At 47.7% G+C, this 13,261-nt stretch overlaps 1 protein-coding gene across 6 annotated transcripts in view; it reads left to right on the top strand.

Moving 5' to 3' along the window:
- The window catches only part of foxred2 (FAD-dependent oxidoreductase domain containing 2), a 71,987-nt gene that overhangs the window by 4,841 nt on the left and 53,885 nt on the right, over positions 1–13,261 (top strand). For 3 of the 6 annotated variants that reach the window (XM_048521227.2, XM_048521232.2, XM_048521233.2), the window contains exon 1: positions 11,447–11,651. The exons of 2 other annotated variants lie outside the window; for them this stretch is intronic. The gene's annotated coding sequence lies outside the window, so the exon portion shown is untranslated. Of the gene's footprint in view, positions 1–11,446; positions 11,652–13,261 lie in introns of those variants that run through there. One more of the 6 variants, XM_048521228.2, reaches the window with a different exon arrangement.

A 13,261-nucleotide genomic window follows, 5' to 3' on the forward strand; every position in this document is an offset into this window, starting at 1 on the left:
CTGAGGGAGAGGCGCACTGTCGGAGGGTCAGTGCTGAGGGAGAGCTGCACTGTTGGAGGGTCAGTGCTGAGGGAGAGCCACACTGACGGAGGGTCAGTGCTGAGGGAGCGCCGCACTGTCGGAGGGTGAGTGCTGCAGGAGTTCTGCACTGTCGGAGGGTCAGTGCTGAGGGAGCGCCGTACTGTCAGAGGGACAGTGCTTCGGGAGCGCCGCACTGTCAGAGGGTCAGTGCTGAGGGAGTGCCGCACTGTCGGAGGTTCAGTGCTGAAGGAGCTCCGCACTGTCAGAGGGTCAGTGCTGAGGGAGAGCCGCACTGTCAGAGGGTCAGTGCTCAGGGAGCGCTGCACTGTCAGAGGGTCAGTGCTGAGGGACAGGCGCACTGTCGGAGGAAAAGTGCTTTGGGAGAGCCACACTGTTGGAGGGTCAGTGCTTCAGGAGCGATGAACTGTCGGAGGGTCAGTGCTGAGGGAGAGCCGCACTGTCAGAGGGTCAGTGCTGAGGGAGAGCCGCACTGTCGGAGGGTCAGTGCTGAGGGAGCTCCGCACTGTCAGAGGGTCAGTGCTGAGGGAGCGCTGCACTGTCGGAGGGTCAGTGCTGAAGGAGTGCCACACTGTCAGAGGGTCAGTGCTGAGGGAGAGCCGCACTGTCAGAGGGTCAGTGCTGAGGGAGAGCCGCACTGTCAGAGGGTCAGTGCTGAGGGAGAGCCGCACTGTCGGAGGTTCAGTGCTGATGGAGCTCCGCACTGTCAGAGGGTCAGTGCTGAGGGAGAGCCGCACTGTCAGAGGGTCAGTGCTGAGGGAGCGCCGCACTGTCAGAGGGTCAGTGCTGAGGGAGCGCCGCACTGTCGGAGGGTCAGTGCTGAGGTAGTGCCACACTGTCAGAGGGTCAGCGCTGAGGGAGCGCCGCACTGTTGGAGGGTTAGTGCTGAGGGAGAGCCGCACTGTCGGAGGGTCAGTGCTGAGGGAGAGCTGCACTGTCGGAGGGTCAGTGCTGAGGGAGAGCTGCACTGTAGGAGGGTCAGTGCTGAGGGAGAGCCGCACTGTCAGAGGGTCAGTGCTGAGGGAGTGCCGCACTGTCGGAGTGTCAGTGCTGAGGGAGAGGCGCACTGTCAGAGGGTCAGTGCTGAGGGAGAGCCGCACTGTCAGAGGGTCAGTGCTGCAGGAGTCCTGCACTGTTGGAGGGTCAGTGCTGAGGGAGAGCCGCACTGTCAGAGGGTCAGTGCTGCAGGAGTCCTGCACTTTTGGAGGGTCAGTGCTGTGGGAGCTCCGCACTGTCAGAGAGTCAGTGCTGAGGGAGAGCCGCACTGTCGGAGGGTCAGTGCTGAGGGAGCTCCGCACTGTCAGAGGGTCAGTGCTGAGGGAGCGCTGCACTGTCGGAGGGTCAGTGCTGAAGGAGTGCCACACTGTCAGAGGGTCAGTGCTGAGGGAGAGCCGCACTGTTGGAGGGTCAGTGCTGAGGGAGTGCCGCACTGTCAGAGGGTCAGTGCTGAGGGAGTGCCACACTGTCAGAGGGTCAGTGCTGAGGGAGCGCCGCACTGTCAGAGGGTCAGTGCTGAGGGACAGGCGCACTGTCGGAGGGAAAGTGCTTTGGGAGAGCCACACTGTTGGAGGGTCAGTGCTGACGGAGTGGGCACTGTCAGAGGGTCAGTGCTGAGGGAGTGTTGGACTGTCAGAGGGTCAGTTTGAAAGGAGTGTTGCAATGCTAGAGGATCAGTAATAATGGAGTACTATACTGTTGAAGGTTCTGCACTGACAGAGTGCTGCACTGTTGGAGGGTCGGTGCAGAGGGAGGACTACACTGTTGGAGGGCCGGTGCTGAGGGAGCACTACCCTGTTGGAGGGTCGGTACTGAGGGAGCGCCGCACTGTTGCAGGGTCAGTGTTGAGAGAGAGCTGCACTGTTGGACAGTCAGTGCCAAGGGAGTACAACTCCGAGAGCTGGTTATGAGAAAGGCAGATCGGTGTGAAGGACTTTGTGTATGTAAAGAAAGAGTGGCTTGGAGATGGGATACCAGCCTCTGTGGAAGTTATTTTAGTAGCAGTGAGAGAAAAAAAATCTGCTCCTGAAGAAATTTGCTGGCAACAGTCGTGTTTGAGTTGGGATCAGCATTTCTGGCATCTTGACTTGTTTAATCCTGTTGTTGAAGACTGGGCCCAGTAAGTGGAAAGAGTACCTCATTTTTTCTAGCCAAATGACATCGGGGCAGATGATAAGCAACAACTGATTTTCCTGACAGCTGTGGACCTGCAATTTTCTCGGCTATTAGGAGCCGAATATATTTCCTATCTGCGCAAAGATCTGTCTCAGTGGGTCGAAGATATACAGGTGCTGAGGCAAATAGGTCGAAAGTCAACATCGCAAATTAAACCAGGCAAGAGGCAAAAGCTAATGTCATGAGGTTTTACAACCAAATTCTTTACCTTTGAGACTCATAATTAATAAACACGTTCCTGGTACAACAACATCCCAGCTGATATGGACTAACAGAATTGTTCACTATTAATTCAATACTGACTCTTAATTTCTTGTTATTTTGTCTCTCTGCAATTATACAGGTGGAGTATTGTGTGCAGTCTTAGTCTCCTTTTCTGAGGAAGTTTGTTCTCGTCATGGAGGGAGTACAGTAAAGGTTTACTAGACTAATTCCTGGGATAGCCGGTCTAACCTATGAAAAAGGACTGGATCTGTTAGGATTATATTCACTCGAGTTTAGAAGAATGGGGGATCTCACAGAAGCCTATAAAATTCTAACAGGGTTAGACAGGGTAAACGCAGAAATGATATTCCCTGTGACTGGGGAATCCAGAATCAGGAGTCGCAGCTAAGAATGTTGATCAAGTCATTTAGAACTGAAATAAGGAGAAACTTCTTCACCCAGGGAGTCGGTGCCTTTGGAATTCTCTGGCACAGACAGCGGTTGAGGCCAATGCGTTGAATATTTTCAAGAAAGAGTTAAATATAGTTCTGAGGACTGAAAGGATGAAAAGGTTATGGGGAGAATGTGGGAACAGGGGACTGAGTTGGATGACCAGCCACAGTCACATTCAGTAGCAGAGCAGGCTTAAAGGCTGACGGCCTACTCCTGCTCCTATCTTCTATGTTTCTTTGAGTAGTAGAGGGCACAGGTTTCAAGTATTTTGCAAAAGAAGTAAATTTAAAATGGGAAAAAAAACATTTTCACACAAGGAGTAGTTAGAATCCGGAATGCACGGCCTGGGAATGTGGTGGGGGCAGCTTCAATGGAAATATTCAACAGGGAATTGGATGGTTATTAAAAAATGTGCAGGATTCCAGGGAAAAGACAGGAGATTGGCACAAAGTCATATGGTTAGAGAGTGAGGCCTGACATGATGGACTGAATGGCCTCTCTCCATAATCCTGTGATTCTGTGAAGTAACTGCAGACCCGAAGCAATGAGGTTAACTCTGAACTGCCCCCAGAAAAGTCTGAGCAAGGCCCTCAATTAGGGATGGCCAATCAATGCTGGCCTCGTCAGTGATGACCATATCTTGTGAGAGAATAAAAAAGCCTCTTTAAATCTCTCTAACTGTCTATTTGCTTTAAGATGTTCCTCTTTTACAAAACTGTGATGTTTAAAAATGCCACTGTGTAGTAACATGGCAGCTTGCCAGGTTCAAAGATGGCCGATTTTGGCACACCACAAAGCAGTGGGTTAGAGACGGTGGAGAGAGACAACAGGACTGAATCATCAGGACTACTTTTTAAAGTGTGATGATATAAGTTGAAGCCTCCAGTCCTGGTCTGAGCAGCTCTGGGCTGTAGGGTCCTCCATCCCCTCCTAGGCCCTGTTGGAGCCCACTATTGGACCAAATATCTGCACTGTTTCTGAGCAGTTTTACTTCGTGCTGATCTCCCGCACATTGTTTATCATCCAATACCCTTTTTGAAATAACTCCACAGAGATCAACATCCTATCACCAAGTCACCCTTTATTTAGACTGATCCTTGACACTGATCCGGCTCCCTCTGAGCCAGCTCTCAGAGTGAACAGGATGACTGACACTCCTGTTTATATCTGTCAGCCAGGGTTCCCTGATTAGACCAGGTTAATAGCCCCAATCAGGGAGCTCATATCCTAAGGGGTCCACCTGGCTGACCCTCCCCTTCTGAGTCCAAGAACATAGGACGGTTATTTTAGTTTGTACTTCCTCCTGGGACATTTTAGCTCTGGGTCAGGTTCCTCCAACTCTGTCTCTGATATATACAGTAGCTCACCTCTTGCACTGGGAGTGTCTCAGAAGAAATTCACTCTCCTTTTCAGGCAGGAAAGGCATTGAGGCAGCGATATCTACTGTTTTCAACTCAGATTCCAAGGTATCTTTAACGCTCGATGAGAACCCATGGGCTCTGGAACAGTTGGACAAAGCTATTGAGGAGGCAGGCACATTTTGCTCCGGCACCATTTGCGAGTTTGCGGCTTTCATACGGTCTGTGTGCTTGTTCAGGACCATTGCACCTATCCAAACATTACACATTACTGGACCTGACATCACATTGACCATGCTCCTAAGCCATGTAGGCACATTCTCGTGGCTCCTACATCAAACTTCATCCCCTGAAGTAAACTGTCTTGGTCGCTCACAATGCTTGTGTCCAGCATTGGTGTTCCTGTTGCCATTTCACCCTCCCCAGGCAGGTACAGAAAGATCCAATTTAATCTGGTACAGTGAGGGGTGGTCCTATAATCGAATGGGGACTGGGACAGTTTGGTTTCTAGTGAAGCTGAAAGTTGTTTCTTTAAGACTTGCTTCAAAGTTTGGGCTGCTCTCTCAGCCAGACCATTGGATGATGGATGGTGTGGAGCTCTGCTTATATAATGAAAACCGTTTGACCTTAGGTAAGTGATGATCCATTATCTGGGAGCCTGTGCATTGTAAAAGATGCTCGCAGCTTTCCTACCATTGAAACCATGCTTGACAAATGAACTCTCTACACAACTAGTCATGAACTCTAGTCACTTTGAATGGGCAACCCCAATGACTAAGAACATTGAGCCCATGACAGGACCTGCATAGTTGATGTGTAACCGAGTCCAACATTTACCCGCCATCCCTACAAATGTGGAGGAGCTACTGGCAGTAATTTTTGTTCTTGTTGGCACTCTGGGCACTGCCCCACCCACGTGGCTATGTCTGCATTCAATCCTGGCCACAAGACACAACTTCTCACCAACATCTTCATTTTGGAATCCCCTGGGTGGCCCTGGTGGAGTTCAGCCAATATTTGGCAGTGACCTTTCTTTGGGGCAATCACTCTTGCCCCCCCCCCCCCCCCACCCCCCCCACCCCACTATAATCATGTGCCATCCTCCAGTGTGATCAGGTCACTCCTGGTCCAGAAAGGTTTCCATTCTGGTTGTGAAACTCTGGTTTCTCCCATCACCAGCAGCTGTTTCAGTTTTGCCACGACCCAATCTTTCTGCATCTAAAGTCTGATACTGTCAGCTGTGACTAGGAGTGTGTCCAGAAAATTTAAAACCATTATGGACTCTTCCAGTGGGAGAACCACCAGTGGTGTGTCTGCCAGCAGGAGGTGGCTCAGGGCATCCACATTTGCTACTTAGCCTCCCGGACAGTGTTCCAGCTTGTAATTATATGCACTTAGAATTAGAGCCTACTACTGGATTCAGCCTGAAGCTATGGACAGCACCACCTTGCGCTTTTTAAGTATGCCTAGGAAGGGTTTGTGGTACATTGTTATTATAAATTTGTGTAAAAGTGTTGGTGGACTTGCCACTCTCCTGGCTACCGGCCTAAGAGTTCTCTTACTCAATTTAAGTCCAGTGGGACTCTTTGCTGTCTCGAGTCTGTTTTCGGCAGCAATTACAATGCCTTGATCGTAAAGAAAATTTTGACTATTTGGCTTTGTTTTGGGCTGATCTGGAGTTCATCTGTTTAGCTTCGATTCCCTACAGAATGGAAACAGGCCCTTCAGCCCAACAAGTCCACACCACCCCATGGAGCACACCACCTAGACCCATCCCCCTATAACTCACACACCCCTGAATACTACAGGAAATTTAACATGGCCAATCCACCTAACCTGCACATCTTTGGACTGTGGGAGGAAACCAGAGCACCCGGAGGAAACCCACACAGACAACATGCAAACTCCACACAGACAGTCACCTGAGGCTGGAATTGAACCCAGATCCCTGGTGCTGTGAGGCTGCATTGCTAACCACTGAGCCACCGTGCCACCAAGGTTAGGATATGTCCTCAAGGGGCTATGCAATTTCCTTCACTTGACTGATGTTCCCCAGCTCAGTTGGCCTGGTGAGGGTGTCCACTCCCATCAGAATAATCTGCAACTCGTGCTGCACTTGCTGCATTTTCCCATGATAATGCCAGTTGTAAAACCTGTTTGAAATCTGGTTGGGCTTCAGCTAGTCAGCACTTTGCATGGTTACATCATTAAGTCCACAAACCAAACACACTCTCAGCATCTTATCGAGGGTTAAACAAAAGTCACATGCCTCTGCCAGTTGTCTGAATCTGGTCCAAAATCCTGATTCAGATTCCCCTGGTTCTTGAATTGCCAAGTAAAACTGATAACATCACAGAATTAGAGGAGACTTAGGGTCATGACATTGCTTAACGAAATTCATCAACTGTTGAAAGGTTTTAGTATCTGGTGCCTCAGGGAAAGTCAGGCTCCTCATAACCGAAAAAGCTGCGGGCCTACAAGCTGTCAAGAGAATTACTCATTGGTTTTCATCTGCTCCAATGTCATTTGCCTGGAAAAAAATAACTTTCCACATTCTTTCCGCATGCTGGACCCAGTCTTCGATGTCAGGATTGAACGAATCAAGCTTCCCAAATAACGACATAATGTCAGAAATGCTTACACCAATTCAAAGATGGCTGTTGGAAGTGAATTTCTTAAGGTGTGCTTGTCTGTTGTTATCACTAAGATAACTCCACAGAGGTTGGTATCCTGTCACCAAGTCATTCTTTACTTATATACGGAGACACTTTACATAGATCCAGCTCCCTCAGAGCCAGCCCTCAGGGTGAACACAACCTCTGACTCTCCTGTTATTATCTGTCAGCCAGGACTCCCTGATTGGACCAGATTAACAGCCCCAGTCAGGGAATTCATATTCTATGATGTCCACTTGTCGGACCTTGTTACAATCCAAGTTAGCAGCAGAGTAGGAGGCACAAGCCAGAGATGCTCTGCTCCACCGATTGTTTTCTTTTTCTTTTTCTCAGTTTTTTCTCTCTTCTTGAGTTCTTTCTTTTTAATTGTAACTTTTAAACGTACTTGGAGGGGAATGAAGGAGGCACATCCCAGACCAGGCCAGGAGCAGGAGGGGAGTCCCAGACCAGGCCAGGAGCAGGAGAAGAGTCCCAGACCAGGCCAGGAGCAGGAAGGGAGTCCCAGACCAGGCTGGAGCAGGAGGGGAGTCCTAGACCAGGCTGGAGCGGGAGGGGAGTCCCAGACCAGGCTGGAGTGGGAGGGGAGTCCCAGACCAGGCTGGAGCGGGAGGGGAGTCCCAGACCAGGTTGGAGCGGGAGGACTGTCCCGGACCAGGTTGGAGCGGGAGGGCTGTCCCGGACCAGGTTGGAGCAGGAGGGGTGTCCCGGACCAGGTTGGAGCGGGAGGGGTGTCCCAGACCAGGTTGGAGCGGGAGGGCTGTCCCGGACCAGGTTGGAGCGGGAGGGCTGTCCTGGACCAGGTTGGAGCGGGAGGGGTGTCCCGGACCAGGCTGAAGCGGGAGGGGAGTCCCAGACCAGGTTGGAGTAGGAGGGGAGTTCTGGAGGTGAGTCCCAGACTGGAGGCCATCACTGGGAGACAGGTCCAGGACTGGAGGCTGACACAGGGAGGCAAGGCCCTGTGATTTGAACCCTGGGATTGTCTGGAGACTTGGCCTGGTGCGGTCTGGATGCTCTGGGCTGGTACGGACTCAGGTGAATGGACTGTAAGTACTTGTGTTTTCTTTTCACTCTTATACATGGACTTTTATTTATTATTCTTTCAATTTTGTACCAAATAATTAAGTATCTGTACCTAGATATCTTTAACCTCAGATGGTGCCATACGCAGGGACATTGCAAACTTGTCACAGCATTCATTCAAGTGCATGTGACAATAAAACTAATTCACATCTGTCTGAAATGTCTAATGTATTCATGTCCTTCTTCTTAATTAGTGCCTGGAATTCTACACAATACTTCTGCTGGAGTCTAACTGCTGTTTTAAATATGTTCATCATTATCTGCAGTCCTATTTACGAAGCCTAGAATTCAGTATTAACAGCTTTCTCTCTCCCAGTCCCGATGGTGTTGCATCCCTTTTAGAATCGTTCCCATTTTTTAATACTTACTCACCACATATTTGTCTCAAATTTGAACTGTTAACTCTCTTATGAAATGCCTTGGGATGTTTAGCTAAGTGAAAGCTGCAAATATCAACTGTTGTTGTCATGGTGATGGTTAATGTTGTAACTTGACCAAAAGGAACCTTTGTCGAAACTGGCCATCTGTCAAAAACAGCTCATGACTGAGGATGCAATAAAATGCCCGAACGCAAACAGTGACACAGCACAAATTAGGGACCAAGGGTAAGTCAGCAGTTTGCTGTTACTGTGGGATCTTTGTCCACCGTGACTCAGCAATGTTTGCTCACCCACCATTGACTCAGCAAATGAGGTCAAAAACTAATGAACCAGCAAAACTTGTGCACAGAGGAAAGGTCCATGTACTCTCAGCACATAATGTGCATGTGTTAAAGGAAAAAGCAGTTCAGACCGGATGAAGATTGAACCGGTCTGCACTGGTTTTCATCTGGTCACAGTGGGATTCTAATAGGACGGTTTGAGTTATAAGGACAGAGTGGATGGGCTGAGAGTTTTTTCACTGGAGTGTAAGAGATTGAGGGGTAACGTTATAGCGGTTTAAGGGGTATAGATGAGGTGAATGATAGGTGTCTTTTCCCTAGAGTGGCTTTCAAGACTACGGGGTCTAGTGTTAAAGGCGAGAGGAGAATGGACATGAGGAGCAACTTATTTTACACAGAGATACTGGGAACTGCAGATGCTGGAGAATCCAAGATAACAAAGTGTGGAGCTGGATGAACACAGCAGGCCAAGCAGCATCTCAGGAGCACAAAAGCTGATGTTTTGGGCCTAGACCCTTCATCTAGGCCCGAAACGTCAGCTTTTGTGCTCCTGAGATGCTGCTTGGCCTCCTGTGTTCATCCAGCTTCACACGTTGTTATTTTACACAAACAATGGTTCATGTGTGGAATGAACCTCCAAAGGAAGTGGTAGATGCAGGTATAGTTATTATGTTTAAAAGACTTTGAATACGTACATGAATAAGAAATATTTGTAGGGATATGGGTGAAACACAGGCAGGTATGATTGGTGTAGTTTGAGATTATGGTCAGCATGGATTGTTTGGACCAAAGTGTCTGTTTCTATACTGTATGACTCAACGCCTCTGGCTAGTAATTCTAAAGTGTCTGATTTGTTGAATATCTTTCAGCCAAGTCTCATCTACGGTCCCCACCATCATCACATCTGCACCCATGAACCTTTACTTTATAGTCACTTCTCATGATTAGCAAAAATCCTTTGAGAAGCATGTTCATCGTCTAATTTTAATACTTTTTCTGCAGCAAATTGCAAGAATAACACAACTGACACTTTCAATGGAAATTTGGTCTTGTGGCAAAATGTACACCTTTCTCTTATTGGTTTTTGAGAATAATCTGGTGTCCCTACTATAAGAAGGATGTTGTTAAACTTGAAAGGATTCAGAAAAGATTTACAAGGATGTTGCCAGTGTCAGAGGGTTTGAGCTGCAGGGAGAGGCAGAATAGACTGGGGCTATTTTCCCTGGAGCATTGGAGGCTGGGGTTTGATCGCATAGAAATTTATGGGGGGCATGGATAGGGTGAATAGCCAAGGTCATTTCCCCATGGCAGGGGAATCCAAAACTAGAGGGAACAGGTTTAAGATGAGAGGGAAAGATTTACAAGGGACCTGAGGAGCAACTTTTTCATTGCAGAGGGTGGTGAGTGTATGGAATGAACTGTTAGAGGAATTGGTGGAGGCTGGTACAATTATAACATTGAAAAGGTATCTGGATGGCTATATGAACATATGAAGGATTTATAGAGATTTGAGCCAAAGAGTGGCAAATGGGACTAGATCAGTTTAATATATCTAGTTGGTGCAGATGCAGTTGGACCAAAGGCTCTGTTTCTGTGCTGTAAAACTTTATGATTCTGTGACCTGATCAACTTGCAATATTCCTTTATCACAAAACAAATAAAAAGATCCTCTCATTATCTCAATCATGGACTTTGTGTTTTTATAAATCCCATTATCACTTAACTCAGATTGGATCCACCTGTACCTGTCAAGTGTTTTACAAAGTCTGGTGGGGTGAAAAGGTGCCAACTCCCTCCCTTTACAAATTGCAACATCAATCCCCCAATTCCCTGGATTTCTGCACATCACACACCTTCCCCCTCTGCATCTCTCCTCTGCCAAATACAACACCCTCCTTTGTTCCCTCCCACACCCCATTGCTCCCAGTAACTTTTCATCAGTTCTGAAACTTCTCTCGGATGCTGTCTGACTTCCTGAGTATTTCCAGTATTTTCTGGAAGTTTTTTGGGTCCAATTCATGACACTACACTTTAGGAAGGTCGTGAGGACATTAAACAGAGTCCAGAAGAATGATCCCAGAGATAAGGAACTTCAGTTACGTAGGTAGATTGGAGAAGATGGAACTATTTAACTTTGAGGATAAGGTTGAGAAGAGACTTGATAGAGATGGTCAAGGTCAGGAAGGGTCAGTACAGAGTGGATGGGGAGAAACTTTTCCTATTGTTGGAAGTGTCAAGACCCCAAGGCTATAGATTGATGTAGTTGGCAAAATGCAAAATAAACAATGCGATGGAAGGAAGAAATTTGTAATGTCGGGAGCAGTTCGGATCGGGGACGTCCTGTCTCAGTCTGGGGGAGAGGTGTTTGATCAAGGCTTTGGAGATGGCTTGTATTCTACAAAGGAAAATGGACAGGGTTACAGTAAAGAAGCCAGGTGGAGGAGGCATCAGGTGAACTGCTTCTTTAGATCCCAGTGCTGTCTGTATTCTATTCCACTAACTCTAACATGGCTTGGAAGGGCCGAACGGTCTGACATTCCACCTTTAGCTTTAGTAATACACACAATACACCGCTAGAGGGCAGAGGCTACCGTTTCTATCGCTGGAACGCACAGTTTCTCCGCGTGAAGGGACCGCGCCTACGCTACGCTGACGCACAGACGCACAGCAAGCCCGGGACGTGATGACGGACAGACGCCTTGTTGCCCATGGAAACGGCGGGGCCAGCTCCCGATACAGCGGGCTGCCACGAGATGGTACGACGCACTGACGCAGGACGTGGTGACGCACTGACGCAAGGTTGCCCCGGGAGACTGGCCTAGGTAAACGTCTAGGAGAGGAGCTGCGATTCGGTGGTGGGTCACTGGATGCCGTTGGTCACCCGAGCCTGGGGCTTCTGGCTGCTTGAAAATTTTGGCCCTTTGGATTGGATTGTTACCTCCTCCGCTCACACCACGGGGCGGAGTGACTGAGTACTGGGGATTCGGGGTCTCCGTCCTGTTTGTCCAGGTTAGGATCCTCCATCCTCCCCATCGGCCTGTCATCATTTTCTTTCTGGAGTGATTGAGGGAAGTCGTCTGGATGCATTTAGGACCAAGCTAGAGAGGCAAATGAGGATGAGGGAAGGACTGTACAATGATAGATTTAGTGAAGGAAAGATTTGGGAAGAAGCTTGACTGCAACTGGTATGGACTGGTTGGGCCGAATAGCCTTTTGCTGCCCTTAATTCCATAATCCATACCTCATTCCATTCTGCCCTTCATTAACTTTGCACCCCTTTTCAATGGTACTGAGACTTGCTGCGTTGGGGACAGATACTTGAGCAGTACCCTCATAATTCCCACCAAGAAGGAAAATACATTGACAAACATTGCTGGAAAAGCTCAACAGGTCTGGCAGCATCTGTGGATGGAAATCGGAATTGCCTTTTTGGGTTTGGTGACCCTTCCTCAAAACTGAGTAAATGGGACATAATGGTCTGACTGTTCTTGTCTGCCTCAAAATGCAGCTCCAGCTTGACTACAATATTCATTTCCATTTATTGCTGGATTTTGCCTCTGGGCAAACCTTCAGCAGTGAGCCTGGAGTGTATTTTGGAGGAATGAATGCTGTCAGTGTAGTAAATGTTTACAATACTCTTTGTATTGTCTTAGCTTGGCATAAGAAAACAAGTAGCCTTGCACAATAATCATTTAATTTGTAGAGATTTAATGTAGTAAAATCGTCCCCATGTACTTCACAGGAGTGTCTTGTCAAACAAAATTCAATACCAAACCATATTTGAAAGTAGTATCAGAGATAATAGGAACTGCAGAAGAATCTGGGATAACAAAGTGTAGAGGTGGATGAACACAGCAGGCCAAGCACATCATACTAGACCCTTAGGGTCTAAGCCCGAAACGTCAACTTTTCTGCTCCTAAGATGCTGCTTGGCCTGCTGTGTTCATCCCACTCTACACTTTGTTATCTCATATTTGAAAGTACTAAGGCTGGTGGCCAAAATTTTGGTCAAAGAGGTCAGTCTTAAAGCAACTTAAACCAGGTATGCTGAGATTAAGGATGGGAATTCCATTCAGAGCTTGGGCCCCAGGCAATTGAAGACAATGTTGCCATTTGTGGAGTGTCAAAAACAGGGATGTTCAAGATACCAGAATTGGAAGAATGGTGGAACTCAATGGGTGAAATGTTTGCAGGTGCTTACAGAAATAATCATACCAGATGAAGCCAGTAAGAGAAAACTGCAGCATATAGATGTCAAGGAAATTACAAAAAAAATTCTAATAATCAAGTCAATAATTGTTTATACGTTGGTGTTGTAAAACTGGTCTACAATCTATTTGCTGCCTGACTTGGAGTTTCTCCAGCATTTTCATGTTTGTTTTAAATTTCCAGCATTTTCAGAAATTTGCTTTAATACAATAAAGTTGAGTCTCCCTGATCCTTGCTCACAGCCTTTATCTCTTCCTCTGATGAATGGTCACTGGGCCTGAAATGTTAACTCTGCTTTTTCTCCACAGATGCTACCAGTCATGCTGAGTTTCTCCAGCAATTTCTGTTTGAGTTTCAGACCTCCAGCATCCGCAGTTCTTTGTTTTATTTTATCTTCTGTGTATTTGGTA

This window comes from Stegostoma tigrinum, chromosome 38 (genome assembly GCF_030684315.1).
Source record: "Stegostoma tigrinum isolate sSteTig4 chromosome 38, sSteTig4.hap1, whole genome shotgun sequence".
NCBI classification, from domain to species: Eukaryota; Metazoa; Chordata; class Chondrichthyes; order Orectolobiformes; family Stegostomatidae; genus Stegostoma; species Stegostoma tigrinum.